Source organism: Lynx rufus, unplaced genomic scaffold (genome assembly GCF_022079265.1).
Source record: "Lynx rufus isolate CCGP_SWC_20201006 ecotype Redwood Valley unplaced genomic scaffold, mLynRuf1.p SCAF_14, whole genome shotgun sequence".
NCBI lineage: Eukaryota > Metazoa > Chordata > Mammalia > Carnivora > Felidae > Lynx > Lynx rufus.
Genome location: NW_025814828.1, coordinates 31,961,028 through 31,979,783, shown reverse-complemented (window position 1 = coordinate 31,979,783; position 18,756 = coordinate 31,961,028). Strand labels below are relative to the sequence as shown.

The 18,756-nt window shown below is 39.8% G+C and overlaps 1 pseudogene; it reads left to right on the top strand.

Annotated features, from left to right (window-relative positions):
• The first annotated feature begins 8,672 nt into the window (after positions 1-8,672).
• LOC124509158 (60S acidic ribosomal protein P1-like) lies at positions 8,673-9,054 on the top strand (annotated as a pseudogene).
• Positions 9,055-18,756: the final 9,702 nt, after the last annotated feature.

Genomic DNA, 18,756 nt, shown 5'->3' with positions numbered 1-18,756 from the left:
CAAACAAACAAACTTTAAATAAATAAATAAATATAAAATCTTCAAGAAATTGGTCACATCAGAAATTACCTAGCTTGTGCCTAAAAATGTCACAGTTAATTTAAATGAAAGACTGACACCATTCGGTACAGAAATATTTCTTTCAGAGTTTCAATATCCCTGTCTGCTCTTTATGCTGCAAAGAAAATTTTAAGCATGCCCCTGTGGATAGTGACAAAGTAGAGAAGACAGAGAACTTTCAGCTGAATTCCTGATGTTATGCTCTGTTAAAAGAAAAAATTAAATATTTCTTTGTTAATATTTTATACTGACAAGCACAGAGTTCTTAGGAACTAAAAATGTCAACAGGGACCAAGTGGCCTTTTTTGCACGTGAATTCTCAATAATTAAGTAGGAAAATGACAGGACCTTAAACACACTAATTGCCCCATAGTCAGGAGGCAAATAGTTAAGAATTCTAACTCACTGAAATGAATCAGAAAGTAGGTTGGGTACTGATGTGAAAAATGTTGGGGTTTGGAGCGGACAGCCAAGAAAGAATTCTTGAGATGTTTTTGGTGCAAAAAGGTGGTTTTATTAAAACAGAGGGACAGGACCGGTAGGCAGAAAGAGCTATCCTGGGGTTGTGAAAAACAAATACTTGGGAGATGGGGAGGTAAGGACAAGGAGAAGTTTCCAAAAGGTCTTTCATATGCTAGAGAAACTCTCAGGATCCTGGTGGCCTAGCTATTGTCAAGCTGAGGTTGTTTTTCCCTCTAGCATCATTAACATGAAAAACAGTTGGGAGTTCCTGGAGAAATGTTGTACTCTCCTGCCTCAACTATTTGTCAATGGGGTACAGGTTATAAGGAAATTTAATCTTATCTGCACTTCTTTCTTTGTTCCCCATATCAGATACTTCTTTTTTTTTAATTTGTTAATTTTGAGAGAGAGAGAGAGAGAGAGAGCGCGAGCGCGAGCAGGGAAGGGCAGAGAGAGGGAGAGAGACAATCCCAAACAGGCTCCCCGCTGTCAGCCCAGAGCCTGACTCAGGGCTCAAACTCAGGAACCATGAGATCTTGCCTAGCCGAAACCAGGAGTCAAACATTGAACCGACTGAGTCACCCAGGTGCCCCTCAGCTACTTCTTTATAAAGTACTATGTTAAAGATGGTATATTTATTTTGGGTTCTGAATTTCCTCTGATTATAATTTGCTGTACATCTTACCAAGGCAGACCTGGCTGCTGTTGAGGGTAGTGGGGGCTGATTTCCTAGCTATTTTGAGGAGATTGTGCTCATGATCGCACTGCCTCTACTACCTCATTGCACAGATAATCAACCAGGAAAAAGCTCTAACTGGGTAAATCCAACATTCAGTCCAGTAAAAAGTGACAATGACTGATGTGATGGTTATTTGACATCATGGTCTCACACCCTGTCACCCCAGACTCCTCAGGCAGAGAAGTGGGTAATTTCTCTCCTTCCTCCCAGAAGTTGCCTGATGTGCACATCCCAGTTACATATCTGAAGCCAGAAAAAGCCCTGGAAGGAAGTCCATAAAACCATTGCATAATGAAATGATTCAATCGTAAAATGCTTCCTACTTTCCTCCTTTTCTTGTTCTTAAGTGTAGAATGAAAAATTCATAGAAACAAGGGGCATGGACATAGGAAGTTTTGTAAGGGGTGTTGTGAAGGCTCGGGTGGGCACATGTATGATTTAAGGTTCATCATTTTTCGATGCGTGCTCCTGAAAGCAGGTGCCAGCTGTCACATCCCATCTTCTGGCCCAGCAAAGTTGAGAAGGTGTCCAATCAGGGCAAGTTCATTGGAATAGTCTGTGTACATTCATGAATGACTGATGGAGCAGCCACCTGTTGGGAAACAATTTTCCACGGATCTCTCACATTTCTACACGCCTTTAAATAAAGACACTGAGAGCTTTTGCTCTAGACTCTATTTTAAGGATGTTTGTATAACCAAACAGCCTTGGGTGATAAAAGCAGTGTCTCAGTCCTTGGTCAGAAGACAAATTTGTTAGCCCTTCAGGGCAATAAAGATAATATCTCCCTTGGGGCAAAGGCTAGGCAGGTTTGTTGGAGGTTTCCTGTAAAGAATTTGCTTCTTAAGCTCAGGATTCCTTATTTGAGACATAAACCCACTCTGCACAGTATCCATCGGGACTGTTCCATACCAATTCTAAGGAACTTGAAGGACAAGGGGAACATATGCAAATATGAAGCTCATGCTGCCTGCTGTCTTGTGAGCAATAAAGACCTTTGTCTCTGACCTTGGAGTATTGTACCTTCTGCCAGAATCCATTAAAATGTGACAGACTAACTTGTTAGCTTGGCAGTAGGATAGAATCTCAGACCAGTGATAGTTATTGCCAAATATCTCCCCTGTGGTTGCTCTTCAAACTATAGTGCAAACTGTCTTTTAAAAACTATTTCAGAGGCACCTGGGTAGCTCAGTTGGTTTGTTGGAGAAGTGGATAAAGTACACCAAAGATGGCTGATTGGACTAAAACCAAACTCTGGTCTCTAGCTTAGAGACCCCTCCTCCGGTTTCTTCTTCCTATGTTTGCTGTGCGCAGGAAAACCCCCACAGATATGGAGGCTGTCGGCTATAAATAACCCTCCCCACTTGCATTCTGGGCTCACACCTTTGGAGAAACAGTCTTCTCTGAGCCCGCCAGTGTAAAATAAATCTCTAATCCACCAAGATCTCCGAGTGCTGCTTGGTTTTTCCACCAGCGTTCCAGCCTGGTTTCATAACAGGTTAAGTACCTGACTTCAGCTCAGTTCATGATCTCACGATTCATGAGTTCGAGCCCCACATTGGGCTCTCTGCTGTCAGTGCAGAGCCTGCTAGGGATCCTATGTCTCCCTCTTTCTCTGCCTCTCTCAAAAATAAATAAACATTAAAAAAATAATAAATAAGGGGTGCCTGGGTGGCTCAGTCAGTTAAGCAACCAAATCTTGGTTTTGGCTCAGGTCAGGTTCTCATGGTTGAGTTTGAGCCCTGCATCAGGTTCTGCGCTGCCAGTATGGAGCCTGCTTGAGATTCTCTCTCTCTCTCTTTCTCTGTCCCTCCCCCACCCACACTCTATCTCTCTCTCTCTCTCAAAATAAACTTTACAAAATAAATAAGTCAATATAAATGAATGAATGAATGAATGAAAACTACTTCAGGGAGGGGAGCCTAGCTACCTCAGTTGATAGAGCTTGTGATTTGTGATCTCAGGGTTGTGAATTCGAGCTCCACATTGAGTGGAGAGATTATTTAAAAAATAGAATCTTAATAAAAAAGATTTCAGGAATACATGGCACTGGTGAATACACCAGAGTGAACTTTTCGCAACCCTCCACATTGAAACAGGTTCAATGATTTAGGGATCCGGCTGTTCAGACGGTCTTTAATTTACCTAGATGTGTTGTTCTTCCTGCCAGCATCTTTTCCATATTATCCATGATATAAACATGAAATTCAATTAGAATTTTTGATGAAAGTAACTTAAAATATATCTATACATTCTCCTTGATTTGTCAGTCCTTAATACTAAGCATAAAGTTTTTGGAATGATTATCTCTTATAATCTAACACCATTTCCTCATGTCTCCTTTTAGAACTATTGATGTACCTGAATTTAATTTGCTCACGGTCATATACACACAGGAATAATTATAATTGTATTTTAAGTAGATACTTTCAGTTACATACACATGTGTTTCTTTCCTTACTTTCCTGTTCCTGATGTGTGTGTGTGTGCGAGAAAAGGGACTTGAAACTTTGACAGTTTAGGTAGGAAACTAATGTACCAGAGACATTAAAGTGTGAGATCAAAAGTGGATTCTCCTTCCAACTCTGACATAGGCTGTTTCAATGATCTTGGTCAAGACATTTAATCTCTTAGGTCTTCTATCTGCTCATTTGAATGGGTTAGATTATTTTAAGGGCAACTTGAAATTTCGTGAAACTATCTCCTTTTTTGTTGCTAAATGCTATCACTGATATATTGAGAATTTTTCAAAAACAGGGTATCAAGTTCTGATATTTAAAACCTTCCCATAGGCAAAGGATATATAGTGAAGAAACTATCCCAAAGGGAGACTTTGAAAAGTGGCAATAAACTCATCTATGACAAAGGATTTCACCAGCTTCATCACAGATATTAGATGCTAATCTTTAGGTACTTTCTTGCATTGCCCTATTACTTCTAATAGCTGATACAAGGTATTTCTTTGGTGATGAGATATTTCCTTTAAGACTGGGACACTATAACCTTCTCTATCACTGATTAAAATAGGTAACTTAAAATTTGCATCAAAAACTATTTTTACAGGTTTAAAAAAAAAAGCCAAATGTAATTTAAGATTTTATTTTTCAGTAATCTCTGCACCCAACATGGAGCTTGAACTTACAACTGAGAGATCAAGAGTCACATGCTCTACTGACTGAGCCAACCAGGGGCCCCACAGCTTGTTTAATAATAAATGAAAAATTATTCCACACAGAGGGAGTGAATGCTGATCTGTGCAGGTTTTATTTCAATGCCTTTCTGTGATGTTCCAAATTTCCCCTCCCATCTGGTCTATACTGCAAATCCAGTGTTGTGTCATCTAACAAGACCTCATACATTGGACTCAAATATATGCCCATATGAATTGATACATATATGTATGTGTAAACACACACACACACACACACAAATAAATTCACTTGATTCTAACAATCCAACCCCTAGAAAATAGTTTCTTTTTTTAAAGATTTTGTTTTTAAGTAATCTCTACATTCAACGTGGAGCTCAAACTCACAACCCTGAGATCAAGTGTCACATATTCTACTGACTGAGCCAGCCAGGCACCCCCCTCTCAAAAGTTCTCAATGTTCTGGTTCACTGACTACCAAAACTATTTTCTGTGAGGTTGTACTGATGGCCTCAAGTCATTTTTTTTTCCTGTTATTCATTTGTAGTAGTTATCAGAGATATTTCCATGGTCAGTGATGTGAAAAATGTTGGGGTCCGGGAGGGAACGGTCAAGAAAGAATTCTTGAGATGTCTTCGGTGCAAAAATGTGGTTTTATTAAAGCACAGGGACAGGACTCATGGGCAGGAAGAGTTGCACTTGGGTTGTGAGGGGTGACTGGTTATATACTTTCAAGCTGGGAAGGGGTAGGGATAGTGTAAGTCTCTAAGGAATCTGGAAGCCAGGTTTCTAGGGCCTTGAGAGGCTAGCTGCTGTTAGGATAAGGTCACTTACTACTGTCTAGTAAAACCTTAGTCATGAGACCCTTCTGATATATATCAGTGGGCCATGTGCTCAGAGGATGATTGCTAACATATACCTTGGGTGATAGAGATAAGGAAGTTTCCAAAGGAATTTTTATATATTAAAGGAGACTTACAGGGGTGCCTGGGTGGCTCAGTTGGTTAAGTGTCTAACTCTTGATTTTGGTTCAGGTCACGATTTCATGGTTCATGAAATCGAGCCCGCATTGGGCTCTGCACTGTCAGCATGGAGCCTGCTTGTGATTCTCTCTCTCCCTCTCTCTTTGCTCCTCTCCCCCACTCGCACTCTCTCTCAATCTCTCAAAAATAAGTAAATAAACATTTAAGAAATTTAGAGGAGACTTACAGGACCTGGAGATGGAGCTAATGTTAGCTAAGATTGCCTTTTACCCTTAGCAAAGTATTAACCTTGAGGCAGTTGAGTTTCTAGAGGAAGGTCACTCTGCCCTCCTCAAGGACTTGTCCATGGGCTGCACATTGTAAGGAAATTTCATTTTTTTCCTTTTGTCTTTGTTCCTCACATGAGTCAGCATTCATTTCTACTTTGTCTAGTCAGAGCTTTTCTATTTTCCATTAAGTAACTATTCTTCACTCGACTATATGTAATCATGCTATCTTTGCTTTCTCTGGCTTCCCTCCCTTCTTTCCTTCCTATTAAGAAGAACTGCAGAGGCACCTGGGTGGCTCAATCAGTTAAGTGTCCGACTTCGGCTCAGGTCATGATCTCGCAGTCCGTGAGTTTGAGCTCTGCTTTGGGCTCTGTGCTGACAGCTCAGAGCCTGGAGCCTGTTTCATATTCTGCGTCTCCCTCTCTCTGACCCTCCCCCATTCATGCTCTGTCTCTCTCTGTCTCAAAAATAAACAAACGTTAAAAAAATTAAAAAAAAAAGAACTGAAAATCTACAAATTTCATAATACACAATTACAAAAAAGAAGTGTCTAAGGTATGAACCAAAAATCAGTTATTATGACAGCATAAGATCTGATAGGATCCAATTACCATTTTAATACATTTGAATTAATGTATTTTGTTTTTATTATCTTTTTTTTTTTTTGAGAGAGAGAGAGAGAGAAAGAGAAGGAGCGAGCATGTGTGCGCTGGGGAGGGGGCAAAGGGAGAAAAAGAGAATCCCAAGCAGGCTCCATTCTCAGCACTGAGCCTGACATGGGGCTCGATCCTGGGATCATGACCTGAGCCAGTATCAAGAGTCAGTCGCTCAACCAACTGAGCCACCCAGGCGCCCCTTGTTTTTATTGCCACTTTAAAATATTTTAATACTGTGTGAAAATTTATAACTCAAACACTTATAGAATCCTTAACACAAAATGCAAAATCCAGGGAGCAAAACACTGATATTACTCTTTTCTTATTCTCCTAATTGCATTTCAGAATGAAAACATTTCCTTCCTAAAACAATGCCTAGCAGCTAACAAAAGGGGCATACTAATGTGGACAATTGCAAATGTAATTCTGCCAAAAAGGAATGCAATTTGTTCTTGTTTATTTTTTGTGTTTCGCTTAATGGTATGGATCATCAAAACCTAGATAATTTTATAGCTGAAATCAAGGCATAAATGGATTAAAGATCAATGTAAAAAATCAAGTCTTTTGGCAAAATGATGTGTAAACAGGGAAAAATATTAGTTTTATAGGAAATATTTAAAAGTGAAAGCTAGGGTCTATATGTTAACTTCTGAACAAACACTAAAAATGGCTAATTTTTTTTTCTTCTTTTGTAAATAATTTTCCTGAGGGAATATTCTACCTCAACAATGAGTTAGGAAGTCTGAATTATAGTCTTGTTTAATTGCTAATTTACATATTACCTTGTAGGGGCTATTCACTTTTGCATTTCAATTTCTTTGAAGGGAAGCCAAATTTGTCCACAAAATAGGTCTCTTTGGCATAAGGATTATTTTAGGCTGATTATTTTTAAGAAACAGCAGACATAGAATGAGCTCTAAAAACTGAGTAGAGGGACACCTGGCTGGCTCAGTCAGTAGAGCATGTAGCTCTTGATCTCAGGGTCACAAGTTCAAGTTCATGTTGGACTTCGAGCTTACTTAATTAAAAAAGAAAAAAAAAGAGTAGAAATTACCCTTCAGTAAGAGACATCTACAGTTATAATTATTCTCTCTCTCTCTCTCTCTCTCTCTCTCTCTGTACCAGGATAACTAAATCTCTAGAAACTTGTCAGTGGAGAAGAGTGGACTTAAATATGCATAACAACCATACCCTGTTTACTATGCTTTGCCTGATAACCTCCCATTACTTCTCCCCCTCCAACATCTTTTGTCTTTAGCTGGAGATGTTATTTAAGGCAGTGGCTTGGGCCATCTCTGGGAGTTACTCAGTTTTTCTGGGTCTCTCCCATATATATGGGAGGTATACATATTATTAAACTTAGTTTTTTCTCTTGTTAATCTGTGTTTTATTACAGCGTGTCTCAGCCAAGAACCTACAGAGGTAGGGGAAAAATTATTTTTCCTCCCCTACACTATATTTACAAAACAAAACAAAGAAAAATGGAATGAGGCCAACATTTACAATGAATCTAGAAAGGGCTGGGTTTTAGGTTCCCTCTCTTAATTCTTTCAATAATACCAATAGGAATATGTTTTTATCTCCATTTTGCAGACAAGAAAAGTGAGTTTGAAATATGTAAATTTGTCCATTAATATAGCTATTAAGAAATCCAGTTAGGGGTACCTGGGTGGCTTCATCAGTTGAGCAACTGACTTGTGATTTCAACTTAGGTCACGATCTCATGGTTTGTGGTTTCGATCCTCTCTCTCCCTCTCTCTCTGCCCCTCCCCTCCTTATGTTCTCTCTCTGAAAATAAATAAACTTAAAAAAGAATCCAGTTAGGGGTGCCTGGGTGGCTCAACCAGTTAAACATCCAACTCTTGGTTTCAGCTCAGGTCATGATCTCATGATTCGTGAGTTCAAGCCCTGCGTCGGGCTCTGTGCTGACTGCAGGGACCCTACTTGGGATTCTCTCTCTCCCTCTCTTTCTGCCTCTCCCCTGCCCATTCTCTCTCTCTCTCTCAAAGTAAATAAATAAACTTAATTAAAAAATCCAGTTAGGGTCCAAACTGAGAATTTTCTAGCCCTGTGATAGATGTTTACCACTCCTTTACTGCACATGTATATATACAGCTAGTTAGAAAACTTGAAAGACACATGAACTGTGGATTAAGGCAAATATTATCATTGCTTTAAATATATTACAAACTGGGAAGGATTCTACCTCAAAAATTATATTAGCTTTCCTCTGCTGCCACTAAGGTACTCAGTATTTCTGAGCAAGGAAGCTAAGGCCATGTTGAGGTGAGCCCCTCACTTCGTCTGGCCATTAGCACCGTGCCGGGCAGCACCTGCTCAGCACTCGCCTGCACCATGGTCTCCATGTTAGAGCTCGCCTGCACCTACTCTGCTGAGTGGATAAGGAGGTGATTGTCACTGAAGATAATATCAATGCCCTCATTAAAGCAGCAGGTGTAAATGCTGAACCTTTCTGGCAGGGCTTGTTTGCAAAGGCTCTGGCCAACATCAACATCTGGAGTCTCATCTGCAAGGTAGAGGCCGGTGGACCTGCCCCAGCAGCCAGTGCTATACCAGCAGGAGGCCCTCCTTCCACTACTGCTGCCCCAGGTGAGGAGAAGAAAGTGGAAGCAAAGAAAGAAGAATCAGAAGAGTCTGATGATGACATGGGCTTTGGTCTTTTTGACTAAATCCTTTCTGTAACCTGTTCAATAAAAAGCTGAACTCTTTAAAAAAAGATCACTGTTGGGGCACCTGGGTGGCTATATTGGTTAGGTGTCTGACTTCAGCTCAGGTCATGATCTCATCACTTGTGAGTTTGAGCCCTGCATCAGGCTCTGTGCTGACAGCTTGGAGCTTGCTTGGGATTCTGTCTGTCTGTCCGTCTGTCTCTCTCTCTTTCTCTCTGTCCCTCCCCTAGTCACGCTCTCTCAAAAATAAACAAACATTAAAAAAATTATAAAAAAAGATTACTGTTTAATAGACACTCGAAGATAAGGAAAACATATATTATTTCACAAGTACTAAAGAGGTAGAATTTAATTAAATAGAACACAAGCATATAATGGAGAATAAAAGGAAATATTCATCTTTTGGAATATCTGACATTAATTAATGAATACTAAACATGTTTTGTCAGGTTAGGGGATAAAATTACCAATATCAGAGAAAAAAAAAAGGGACATCAATACAAACCTTTAAGACATTAAAAACACATAAAAAGATATTACAAATAACTTTTCAGTAATATATTTGAGAATTTAGATTAAATTTTAAAAATCACAAATATCAATTACTAAAAGTGATAAAAGACGACATAGAAGGGGCACCCGGGTGGCTCAGTTGGTTAAGACTCTGACTCTTGATCTCAGCTCAGGTCATGATGTCAAGGTTCATGAGATCAAGCCCTGTATCAGGCTCTGTGCTGACACCGTGGAGCCTGCTTGAGATTCTCTCTCTCCCCCTCTCTCTCTCAAAATAAATAAATTTAAAAAAACATTAGGGGTGTCTGGATGGCTCAGTGGGTTAAGTATCAGACTTTAGCTCAGGTCATGATCTCACAGTTTGTGAGTTCAAGCCCCGTATTGGGATCACTGCTGTCAGTGCAGAGCCCACTTGGATGCTCTGTCCCCCACTCTCTCTGCCTCTCCCCATCCCAAATGTATGCTATCTCTCTCTCTCGCTCTCAAAAATAAACATTTAAAAAAAAAGAAAGAAGAAAAGAGACTATGTTGTAAAGAAATCTGAAGTTTCTAGTCAACATACACCACCAAGAGCTATAACAGTTAATGTAGGACTGCGATCAGAGGGCATTGGACCAAGTATGGGCAGAACATAATGTTAGTGTAGGAGCTGAGGACAGGCACCCCTATGATGGGCCGCTTTGACATGAAGATGATTCTGAGCTGAAGGCAACTGAAACCCGACAGCCTCAAGAGAGAATTTTGCTCCTCCCTTAACTAGGTAGGAAACTCTATATTGGGGATCTTTCCCAGAATAAGGGTTATTAGCAGAGATAAATTTTATCTGAGTGACCCATCTGTATGGCAGGGCAAACATCTAATTACCAAATATCTGCTTCTTATTTCCTGTGAATTGTATTCCTTTCCTCTGAAGTCCCAGACCCCTACCCCCATCTCATTAGTTCAGGATGACATATATACTCATTTTGCCTGTCTTTGGAATTTCCGGGTTCGTGTGGATTCCCTGTACATATGCTATTAAATTTTACTTTCTCCTGTTAATCTAGCTCATGTCAGTTTGATTCTTAGTCTAGCTAGAAGGCCCTCTGAAGGGAACAGAAATTCTTGCTCCCTGACATTAGAAAATGGAAAGTTTATTGATTTGTGAGAGCTCTTCTGGGATACAGGATTTAACACCTTGACAAGGACCCACAGCTATTGTATGAATATGCTGAAGCATGGGAAAAGCAATAGTCTTTATAACTGAGTGAGAAAACCCAGACATAACACTGCAGACAGTAGGGGAAGGTAGTAAAATGCTTATTAAAGGGGTGCCTGGGTGGTTCAGTCGGTTAAGTGCCTGACTCTTGATTTTGGCTCAGGTCAGGATCTCACAGTTTGGGAGTTGGAGCCCCACATCGGGCTCTGTGCTGACAGCACAGAGCCCACTTGGGATTCTCTGCCCCTCCCCACTTGTGCACTCTCTCTTTCCCAAAAATAAACATTAAAGATAAAATAAAATAAAAATAAATGCTCATTTAAATAATTACAAAAAGGGACACCTGGATGGCTGAGTCAGTTAAGTGTACGATTTCAGCTCAGGTCATGATCTTGTGGTTTGTGAGTTCAAGCTCCAAATCGGGCTCTGTGCTGATAGGTCAGAGCCTGGAGTCTGCTTCCAATTCTGTGTCTCTCTTTCTCTCTGCCCTTCCCACACTCATAGTCTCTCTCTCTCTCTCAAAAATAAACAAAAACACCCCTAAAAAAATAAAATAAAAATAAATCAATTAAACATTACACTATGTAATATCAGAAAAGCCACCATGATGTATATGCTTCAAAGTAGGGCCCAGAGGATACACCTTATACCAAATGGTAAAAAATATGGTGGTAATACAAACAATCATACCACTAAAAATTTTAGTGGCTGTTCTCCTCTGTAGGTAAGGGATGAGGAAGTAAGATATGGTATTACAGAATTGGGCTCAGGGTGCCTGGCTGACTCAGTCAGTAAAGAATGCAACTCTTGATCTTGGGGTTGTAGGTTTGGGCCCCATGTTGGATGTAGAGATTACTTAAATATAAAATCTTTAAAAAAATTGGATTAATGATAGCAAAGGAAGTGGTAGTAACTTAAAACAAGAAACAACTGGTAGTATGGAATGATCGGAGTCAGATGGATTAAATTATTATCTCGAGCAGAAAAATCAAAACGGCAGCCAGGATGGTCTGACCTGTAGAAGGTTATGAAAGTGATTAGCAGAATACAGTATCTCTCAGAGCCAAATAGATGGGCCTCTGACAAGGGTTCTTTTTGATCAGTACAATCAAAAGAAATTAAGAATAGATTATTAGGAAATTTATTACCTAATGTAAATCACCATCTCTTGCTCAGTTTCCAGAATTGAGCCAGCTTAACACCCATAACTCTTGGATTGAAAGAGAGGCCTGGTTCCCAGAAAGCAGGACCCTTCAAAATGTTGACAAGTGAATGCAATAATTCTTTCAGTGCTTTCCCAGTTAGAGCTATGTTCATTTACTTAAGTAGCTCTTCCCTGGGCTACATAAATATACAAACATTGCAAGGACTGTTGGACATAGGGTCCAAACTGATGCTGGAATCCAAAAATTCAATGCATCACATGGACCCCAGTCAGAGTGAGGACATATAATGGCCAGATAATAAATGGAGTCCTGGGGCACCTGGCTGGCTCAGTCAGTAGAGCATGTGACTCTTGATCTCAGGGTCTTGAGTTCAAGCCCCATGTTGGATGTACAGCTTACTTTGAATGAATGAATGAGTGAATGGAGTTCTGGTCCAGCCCCATCTTACAGTTAATCCTTTGGGTACACAGTGCAAAATTTGCAATTAGAAGAGGTAATGTTGGTAGTTGGCCAAACCTCACATTGGTTTCTTGGCCTGTAGGGTAAGAGCTATGATAGTGTGAAAGGCCAAGTAAAAGCTTTAGAAATTACTCCCATTCTCAACCAAGACAGTAAGTAAAAATCAATCCTACATTCTAAGGGTAGCAGCACCTATAGAATGCAGGATTGGTGGTCTCTATCATATCTCCATTTAATATGTCAGTCTCATACTTTCAAAATCCAAACACATTCCATATTGTATTAGTGGACTACTGCAAACTCAAACATTTACTATCCCCAATTGTTGCTACTGTGCCAGAAGTGATGTCTCTGCTACAGCAGATGAACACAACCAAAGTACATGGTAAGCAATCCCTGAAGTGGCAAATGCATATTTTTCTGTTTCTATCAAAAGGGAGGATTATAAATAGTTTGCATTTACTGGGAAGAGATAACAATATATGTTTACAGTCCTGTCCTAGGTCTATAGTAAATTTCCTACCCTTTGATGTCATATACTCTGAAGACATCTCACTGTCTGGACATTCTACAGAACATGAAAAATTTCCAACATATTGACTAGAGCTTGCTAACTAGACCAGTAAGAAGTAGCAAATATGTTGAAAGTCCTGGTCAGGTGAATGCATTCCAAAGAGAGGAGTTCACACCATTGGTAAAAATGTTAAGGATCAGTGGTCTGAGATATGGCAACACATCTCCTCTGTAGTGAAGGGAACGTGATTGCATCTCAAACATTCCTCCACAAAGAAGAAAGCTCAATTCCTAGAATGCCCTTTGGGGTTCTGCACAAAGCACAATCCATAAGTGGCAATACTGTTCCAGCCCATATATTGAGTGACACAAAATGGTCTCAGCTGTGAGTGGGGTGCAGAGCAGAAAACGGCTCTGCCTCAGGAAAAGGCTGTAATCCAAGTGTTTCTACTGCTTGTCACATATAATCTGGGAGACTCTATGTTATTATGGGTATGAAAGTTGACAAAAGACACAACTTTTTTTTTCCAGTTTTTACCTTAGTTCCAGTTAGTTAACATATAGTGTTGCATTAGTTTCAGGTGTACAATAATAGTGATTCAACATTTCCATACACCACTCAGTGCTCATCACGACAAGTGCACTCCTGAACCTCTATCACGTATTTAACCCACTCTCCCCCACCCACCTCCCCTCTGGTAACCATCAGTTTGTTCTCTATAATTAAGGGTCTGTTTCTTGGTTGGTCATTCTCTAAAAGACACCATTTAGAGTTTATGGCAAGCCCCAATAAAAGACTATTAATACAGATTCCTAGGACTCTGGAGTAAGACTGCACAATCTGCAGTGGAGAACTGTACACAATTCAAAAAGCAGTTTCTGACCTGCTTTATAACATCAGTATTTTTGGTGAATACAGTCCATTTGTTATGTAGAACTTCTATCACTTCTTTCCTCATTAGATCATGATATGCATTTTTTTTTTGTTAGCAATATTATAGTAGTGATATGTATCCTTTTTGGTGCAATATATCAGGAAGCATATGACTGGTAATGTTGTTTTTGACCCCTTGGTTAAAGTGACACCTTCCAGGGCTCTCTATCATAGTATCTTTTTCTTCCTTTTTTGAGGAAGATTCTTTCTCTATTTTTCTTTTTAATTTTTTTTAACGTTTATTTATTTTTGAGACAGAGAGAGACAGAGCATGAACAGGGGAGGAGCAGAGAGAGATGGAGACACAGAATCTGAAACAGGCTCCAGGCTCTGAGCTGTCAGCACAGAGCCCGACGCCAGGCTCGAACTCACGGACCGTGAGATCATGACCTGAGCCGAAGTCGGACGTTTAACCGACCGAGCCACCCAGGCGCCCCGAGGAAGATTCTTTCAAATGATGTCACTACCTTATTGAACTGTGGACTTTCATTCACTAGTTTTAGAATCTGTTCATGATTCTTGAGGTGCCTGGGTGGCTCAATCAGTTAAGCGACTAACTCTTGGTTTCAGCTCAGGTCATGATCTCATGATTTGTGAGTTTGAGCCCTATGTCAGGTTCCACATATGGCAGCATGGAACCTGCTTGGGATTCTTTCTCTTTCCCTCTCTCTCTGCCCCTCCCCCTGCTCAGGCTGTCTCTGTCTCTCTCAAAATAATTAAATAAACTTAAAAAAATTAGAATCTGGTGATGATTCTTGCCTGGATTAGTTTTTATCATGATGATTACCAAATTTATTTTTTCTACATTTAGTAGTTGGCTTTCTACTATAAAGTATAATTTGCCATTCTTCCACATTTTTCCAACAAATTATTTAGGTTCTGCTTACCCAACTACAGTGTAGGGGTGGATTCCCCGACACCAACAAGTAATTAATTTTCAAACACCAGCTGGGTGCCCTACAATTCAACTCAATTCTGACACTCTCTACCATGAGATAGCATCAGATCCCACACGTTGAGGGCTGTCCTACAAGGCTGCCCTCACTTTAACTTCAGATGCCAATCACAAACCCAGGTTATCACCTGTGCTTCTGACCAACTGGATATAGATTGGAGGTTCCAATGAACCCCACCTTGGGTTGGATTAATTTGCTAGAGCAGCTCACAAAACAGCTTAGAAACATTTTACAGTTGACCCTTAGGGGCACCAACCCTCCACATAGCTGAAAATCCCTTTATAACTTTTGACTTTCCAAAAACTTAATCATTAAATTTTTTTTTTTCCAACGTTTATTTATTTTGGGACAGAGAGAGACAGAGCATGAATGGGGGAGGGGCAGAGAGAGGGAGACACAGAATCGGAAACAGGCTCCAGGCTCTGAGCCATCAGCCCAGAGCCTGACGCGGGGCTCGAACTCACGGACCGCGAGATCGTGACCTGGCTGAAGTCGGACGCTTAACCGGCTGCGCCACCCAGGCGCCCCCAAAAACTTAATCATTAATAGCCTACTGTTGACTGGAACCCTTACCAATAACATAAACAGTTGATAACACATATTTTATATATGTATCATATATTGTCTTTCTATAATAAAGTAAGCTAGAGAAAATAAAATATTAGGAAAATCACAAGGAAGAGAAAATTGATCTATAGTACTGTATGATCAAAGAAAATCTGCATTTGTAAATGGACCCACACAGTTCAAATCCATGTTGTTCAAGGGTCAACTGTACTTACTAGATGACCAGTTTATTATAAAAAGATATACCTCAGGAACATCCAGATGGAAGGGATGCATAGGGCAAGGTATGCAGAAAGGACCAGTACTCTTCAGGAGCACTACTGTCCCTAAATCTCCATGTGTTCACCAACCTAGAAGTTCCCTGAACCCTGTCCTTTTGGGTTTTTATGCACTCATTGCATAAGCAAGAGTGATTAAATCATTGGCCACTGATGGTTGATTTAATCTCCAGTCCCTCTTCCTTCCTGGAAATCAGGGGTAGGATGAACTGGTCTGATCTCTAATCATGTGGTTGGTTCTTTGGCAACTAGCCCCCATTCTTAGTTGCTTCCAAAGTCACCTTGTTAACATAAACTCAGGTGTGGTTGAAAGGCATTTGTTATGAATAACAAAAGACATTTTTATTGCTCCTATCACTTAGAAAATTCCAAAGGTTTTAGGAGCTCTGTGTCAGGAAATGGACAAAGACCAAATATATATTTCTTATTACAAATCAAAATATCACACACGTCAATACCTATTTATAGGTTTATCTATCTAAAAGACTATCTATATATCTATACCTATATATACTCTCTTGCTTTGACTTGCTTTTTCTTGTTCTTAGAAATAATCCATTAGCTGATGAAAAATCAAGTATTTTCCCTTCCACAATTTCTTTTTTCTAAAAATATTTTACTTATTTTTGAGAAAGAAAGTGTGAGTGGGGGAGGTGTACACAGAGAGGGAATAGAGGACCTTAAATGGGCTCTGTGCTGACAGGAGTGAGCCCTATGCAGGGCTCAAACTCATGAAGCACGAGATCATGACCTGAGCCGAAGTCAGACACTCAACCAACTGACTGAGCCACTCAGGCACCCCTTCTTCCCTCCCACAATTTCAACTTTATTTTTCTTCTACTATCTAAAGCAAATATCAATACACCCTTTTCTGATTAAGTAGGAAAGGAAACCATGTAAGTTTTTTATGATCTTGTTTGCTTGATAAATATTGATTTTATCATCTTTGGCTGGAAGGGATTTTATTTTTTTCTGAGATTCCAATTTCTTTTCTATCCTCCTTTTATCCACTGAACATTATTAAATTTGTAGAATTCAAATAGATGAAATAGTAACATATAATCTCCTTCTGTGTTCTACATCCATTCTTTCCCTTCTGCTGGATGTTTGCTTATTTGCTTTCTTCAAATATACACAACGCACCATTTCACACTTTTATTGAGACTCAGTCAAACTTCTCCATAAACATGTGAGTTATCTTTAATTTTTTATAAGAGCAGCATGATACTTTGTTCAGAGTAAAATTTTAGAAATCAGATTTACTTATCCATTGAGCCCTTATTTTCACCCACATTCTTCCTCTGACTTGTAATAACGGAAACTGAAAATTACCCAGTAAAATTCTAAGGTGGCATGTATATAAATCTAGCAAAATAAACCAAATAAGAAACAAACCAAAGATTATGATTTTTCTACACTAGACCCTAGGGATAATTCTGGAGTCAAAGCAGACCCCTATTAAGATATTTAACATACAACTCACCTTCATATTTCTCTTAACTTTGTCCACATCTATGTCAATAGTCCTTTTATTAAGTTTCCTGAAGGTGCTAACACGAGGAATGAAAAATCCAGAAATGTAGACTGATTGGTAACATCTGGTATGGAGCCTGTCTCCCAGTTTTGCTCAGCCCTGGCCTTTGTCTCCACCTCACTGGCAAAATAACTTTCCAGCCACTTCTGTCCTCTTAACATCAAGCAAGGGTTTCAGATGTGAACCCAAATAGGAACTAAAAGTTAAGAATATGAGGGGTGTCTTGGTGGTTCAATTGGTTGAGTGTCTGGCTCCAGTCATGATCCCAGGGTGGTTGGATGAAGCCCCACAATGGGCTCTGCTTAAGATTCATTCTCTCTCTCTCTCTCTCTCTCTCTCTCTCTCTCTCTCCTGCTCCTCCTCCTCCTCCCTCCTTCCCCTCCTCCTCTTCCTCTCACGCTCTCTCTAAAAAAAAAAAGGAACAAATTCTTTGGGAAAAAACCCAGTCTAAATTAATTTGGAATTAATCTTTAAACCACAGTCTAGCTTAGCATCCCTTGACCAACAGCTACTGAAGATAAGAGACCTTATTCTTTGAAACTGAGATCTTTTTATTTGACTGTAACAGCTATCTTCCTTTCTTGAAGCACCTTTGACTTTTTCTTTTTTTTTTTTTAATTTATTTATCTATTTTGAGAGAGAAAGCGTGAGTGGGGGAGGGGCAGAGAAAGAGGGAGAGAGATAGAATCCCAAACAGGCTCTGCAAGGTCAGTGTGGAGTGAACCCATGAACTGCGAGATCATGACCTGAGCCGAAGTCGGACGTTTAACTGACTAGTCACCCAGGCGCCCCTGACTTTTTCAATTTAAGTTTTTCTTCTTTGAAAAAAAAGGGCAAATAATCTCATAGAAGCTATAAAGACATGAACAGGTATTTCACAGAGCAAAAGGCATACACAGAGGAAAAATTGTGAAAAAGTGGTTAGCTGCCTTAGTGAGCAAGGCAATGCAAATCAGTAGTAGAATGACAGGCAATTTTGCACCCACTTTGTTGGTAAAAGTAAGAAATCTGATAATACTAAGGGTTGGAGAAGATCCAGATTATTGTGATCTTTTAGACATCGCTAGATGGAGTATTGATTGCTACAATCACTTTGGAAAACAGCTGGCAATATTATGATAGGGAAAGATAGGATAAAATAAGGCAGAGAGGGAAAGGTTAGGAGCTGAGTTCCCTGGGTAGGGAAAAAAACATGTTTTAAAACAATACTGGGAACATCTGACCACGAGCAATCTCCCTCAAGCATAAGGTTCCTCTTAAGAATGTGACACCACCTACTCCCCCTCAGTTTCCCCTCAGAAATTTGACAAACAAAACACCTAACTTCAATAAGTAAACACGGGGTGCCTGGGTGGTTTAGTTGGTTAAATGTCCGACTCTTGATTTCAGCTCAGATCATGATCTCATACTTTGTGACTTTGAGCCCCATATTGGAGGGACTCTGTGCTGACCTTGCGGAGACTGCTTCGGGTTCTCTGTCTCTCCCTCTCTGTCTCTCTCTGCCTCTCCCTCACTTGCTTTCTCACAAAAATTTTAAAAAAATTTAAAAAGTAAAATAAGTAAACTATAAAACTTATGTTATACAAGGGACCATATGACCATAGTCTGACTCCTCACACAATAGAATCAAG